Source organism: Lissotriton vulgaris, chromosome 3_1, assembly GCF_964263255.1.
Source record: "Lissotriton vulgaris chromosome 3_1, aLisVul1.2, whole genome shotgun sequence".
In the NCBI taxonomy this organism is placed as follows: Eukaryota; Metazoa; Chordata; class Amphibia; order Caudata; family Salamandridae; genus Lissotriton; species Lissotriton vulgaris.
Genome location: NC_141689.1, coordinates 1,622,486,439 through 1,622,491,376, shown reverse-complemented (window position 1 = coordinate 1,622,491,376; position 4,938 = coordinate 1,622,486,439). Strand labels below are relative to the sequence as shown.

General features: G+C 38.9%; 1 pseudogene; it reads left to right on the top strand.

Annotated features, from left to right (window-relative positions):
- The first annotated feature begins 368 nt into the window (after positions 1 to 368).
- On the top strand, positions 369 to 4,287 carry LOC147728264 (uncharacterized; annotated as a pseudogene).
- The last annotated feature ends 651 nt before the right edge of the window (positions 4,288 to 4,938 follow it).

Here is a 4,938-nt window from a genome sequence, read left to right as displayed (position 1 = left end):
CTTGAAATAGATGGGTCGGGTGACTTAGTGTACTAATGCATCATGGTCACAGGTTCAGATTATGACTGGTCCACTCAACCATTCACCCATTCTGAGGTCATTATATCATATGAATTGTAATACCTTTAGCTCATACTGGATTATTATGCAATTTCCTCAATGGCCTTCAGTGGATGCCTAAACACTTGTTTGTAGTCGAAAATCGACACATATTAGATCTAAATTGCACCAGGTCAGTGTACATTTTGGGATGCTTTTCTCCAATTAAATAATCGGTGAATCAGTTTGATATGCTTTGTATTATGGCTCTGAAAACTTAAACAAGACACAAACTAATTCCTGATTTTTATATCTAGCAGGACTTAAACATGGTTTCATTCAACGTCCTATTTTCACTTGTGATCATTCTGTGTGTGTGAGAAAAGATAGAGAATTTCTGCTTTAAGACAATCCCGGTGAAGTTCTTTGCAAATGGCTGTTCGAAAATATAGATGAAACTGGTCGGCCAATCACAGAAGAGAGAGATTTTAAAGCTATGATTCTTTTCCTATCATCTGGTAAGCACAATAAATAAACCTTTTTATTAAGATTGCAACTGCAGGATAATGGTACAAATTACCAATCGGATTCAGTAAAAACCTACATTTGGGAATAAATTAATCCAATAATGGTCAGTTAAAATAAACATGCATGTTCTCACATATGCCTTGCATAGCTCACCAGGGACAAATGTAACACTTATGAAGAGGGCTGAAACGTTTAGCTTGTGGCACTACTACAACGCAGTCGTTTGTGGATAAACTATTTTATTTAGGCAAGTTTTTTCAGGAGGTTCAAGTTCAGGCTTACAATGTGTACTGTCTATTAATGAAAAGCTACTTACTTTGCTATGGATAGATTGTGCATTTGTCCTTTATTATCAATACCTGTGTATTTGTATATTCTGGCTAGCAGGTGGAGATATATTGCAAGTGATTAATGTGTTCTTATCTCTGTTTTGAAGTTCATATATAAATATATATTTTGTTTCTCTTTTTTTTAAGTGAAGAAACAGTGTCTTATGATTTGGAATATTTTTGAAGACTTGATTGCAAGCTATTCGGGCACAACAGAGGGTCTAAACAGGTGTTACTTCAAAGGGCACAGGAGGAAAAGCTGTTGATGAAGGACTGTGGCAATCCGGGAATTGCTGGAAGACTTAAGAGGGTATTACGTGAGCTCCAAGAGGAAGAAATTGCAGAGACAAAATGCAAGGACAAAAAGCCAAGCAGAGTGGGCTGGATTATAGTTGGTAACCAAGCTCATGCCGAAAGCACAACTTCTCAGCCTGGTGATGCGAGTTCGCAGATGAATTTGCAGAAACTTGAAAACCTGGCCCTTTTAGGAGGGATGGCTAGTGTCCTTCATCCAAAATCCACAAGTAAATATGACGCAGTACAACGTGACAATGAACTTGTCTTGTAGTCCCCACTTAAATCCAAATAGCAAGGACAATAGCATGCCTCACATTCACCACATCACCAGTTAATACCCCAAAAACTATTTCCAACACAAGAGCTGGCTGTTTCAAGCAATGCGGTTACACCTACTAGACCCTGCAGACAAGATCCCAAAATGATGGTATCCTTGGCACCACATATTTTGACACCACAAGGATTTGTGGCTCACGGCTCAGTCACACAGCCTGGCCTACAGTGACTTTCCATCTGCAGCAACAGCTGTGGATGTGAACCATACTCCTTGCCATGATGACCCGTTTGCAAGCAACAAAAGCTTTGACCATAATGTAAGCAGAGCTAAATGAGTGCTACCATTATACACACTTGTATATTGTTAAGCCTGTATGCCAGCCCTTTTCCTTGGTTACTTTAACATGCCTTTTGGTGCCAAAACCACATAATGTCGACCTGTTATCTCTGCAAAAAGAGGGTGAAACAAATAGAAAAACGTTTAACATGATCAGTATAAATGAGGGCCTCATGGTTTCTTTTCTCCCCCCCCCCCCTTAGGACAAAGAAGAATCATTTCATTTGATGACAGAGGAAAGTCCAACATTCAACACTGGGGTAATGTTTTTTTAAGGTACTTGGGAAATTGCATTTCCACTTGTATGGCCTAATTATGATTTTCTTTCTCTCTAAGGAAATGGTATAGAACTCCTTGGCCATAATTAATCAAAATGGAATCTATTCTGTTGGCCCTGGTTCCTGTTTGAATGAGGAGTGTGAATGGTTACAAGCCAAAAACGAACACTTAAAAGGTGCGTTCTTGATACTCTACCTTTCCACGTAAACTGCTACAAATTCTCAATAATAATCCTTTTTTTCCACCCAAACACATGCATTGCCAAAAAGTATATTTGTTATGTGAATATTGTATTTATTATCTGCTGCCTTTAACAACTGTATTTATTTGTTTATAACACAGTAGCAAGGCACTAGGGAGTTGGCCATTCAGTTTTTGCAAGATGCGCTGTCTGCTTTTACTAATTCACGGAACTTAACAGATACAGCAGCATCTAAAATATGCAGTCCATCATTCACTGTACAAAAAGTACTTGTTTTCTTTGCCACTCTATATCACAGTTAGAGTTTATAGAGGGCAAACCTTGTATATTTCCTGCATGAGGACTTAGAAAACATTCTGCATGCAATGTTTTGAAATATGGCTGCTTTCTACTCCTGGAGCTAACATAGAAAATATTACAATGTTAGCCTTGTAGAGATTCCAAATCAAAATAAAAAAAAACACTCTTCCAATATATATTTGTTAGTATGTGACCTAACATGAAGGCAAATAGTTAATAGTTGTGTTGTTTTGCAGACTGATATGCAGCAGTTGGTGAAGGACTCAAATGATCCTGCACGGTCCAGAGATGTTCTCGTTCCAAAGAGAAAATTGCACAAACTCTTGGAGGAAGCCAAGGCAGCTCGGGACAGTGCAGGTTTTCTTCTCAATGGTATCAGCGAAATACTATTTTCTCCAAAAGAACTTGCATCTGCAAAAGGTGTAACGAAGGCTTGTGCTGGAACAGCTGTCCTTGATGAGGAGAAGGTTGATGCATTATTTGGTAAGATATTACAAATGTTCAAATTAACATTCAGTCAATCTTGGATTGTAAAAATGCATTATTATACATTGGGTTAAAGAAGGTTTGCATATATGGTCTTGTATCAGATAATTTTACGATGACTACATAATTACCTAACAGCTGCAAAAGAGCAGGAAGAGCAATGGTGGTGACTTGTAATTTCGTGACCGTTTGTGCTGAGTTTGTGCTACCAATGGCATGCAAACCTGGCACAAAGCCTTGAGTTGGGAATCTACTTCTAAATCTGTAGATCCAGGTGAAGGTCTCAAACTGGATGAATGGGTGATAGCAAACTGATCTTATAAAATACTTTGCTCACGGCAGAACTGATCAACTCTCTAATAATTAGATCAGTTGGTCCTGTTCCTAACACTTGGCTGCAAGCTCCAAATATGAACATTGCAAGTAGAGTTCTGACTCACCGTGGCTGCCTTCATGATGGTTTTGAAAAGAAATCTGCCACTGATTACTTCACTGCGCCTAGTGAAAATGACTATGGCACGTGTCTGTTTCAATTCCTAACATCGGTACAGTCTTTCTTCCAATTACCCCGGTCACAGCACAGTCCAGCATTTCAAAAGGCATCCAGGAAAGGTGTGAGGAACTTGGATAGAGCTGGCTGTGAGACTCCTCAGACTCTGGCGGTTGTTAGTTGGAATGTCCCAGAGGCCAACAGGTGCAGCACAGCATTTCAAAAGGGCAAAAGAGGCGGAGAAGACAGACTTCTACTTGGGGCTAGAATGGTCATTGGAGACCAGGGGCTAAACACCAGTTATGTGGTGGTGCTTTGTGTTCAATTACTGTTGTCAGTCACATTTGCTCTTTTATAATTCTCACATTTAGTGCAGATTTTGAGCTGCAGAAAAGTACCCCTGCTGTGAGCCATGCCCACTCCTGCGGCCCTAAGTTTTACCTTAAGTTTTGGAGGGGACCCAGCTATTTATAATCGGGGGTCCCATTCCACAAATGATAAGACCTATTAAAATCCAAAAATAGCAGTGGTAACATGATACTGATGTATTTTATTTTGTTTTTTCCAGAGTTTATGACATATGTGTGCAGTACAAAATGGCTGGCCATCACTGGACAACAGAAGTATGAGAAGGAAGCTAGCTATAAAGATTTGCAATGCTAGAAGAGGATTAAAGAAAACTCCGAATCTAGAATCAAACAATGAAGCTGCTGGTGTTCGTTAAGCCATTTGTTCTGGTTGCAGTAGTTTGCCCTTCTTTTTTTCCCTGACTTTTTTTTTTCCTGTATTTTTTCTCTTGTTTGGTGTCCTGGCCCCTATGGGGCCAAATATGTGCTGTACATAAATAAAATTACTTGTTGACACATACCTTTTGAACATTTTTCCTTAAACCACTGTTTTGTTTAGTCTTTTGCCACTGGTCATCATGTCAAACAGCTTCAGATAATGCCCTGTACCTCAAAATAAGGCAAGTCCCAGTGAGTCAGGAGTATGGGAGTAGCAGCACACGTTGTTAAGCTTATCAGAATGCAAAGTATAACATTGTTGCTGACCACTTCTTTTGTATGAAGGTGCTTGTAGTATTTCTGCAGCACAAAGCTAGCCAAAAAATAGCATTTCTCAGACCTATTTTATAAACGGATCTACTTCTCACTGTTGAATTTCAAAAGTAATCTTTTCAAAGCAGGAGAAAATTAATCTGATTATTAGGACCAGATTTAGAGAAGTTTTTTGTTTGGTTTGCTTAAGTTTTATAATGCAGACCTGAATCAAAATCCTTTTGTCCAAAAGTGTCTTTAGGCATGAAAATTATTTTTGGGTCTGTTATTGAAACATTTGGTTTGCTTTTTTCACTAGGCAATTCATCAATTGCATT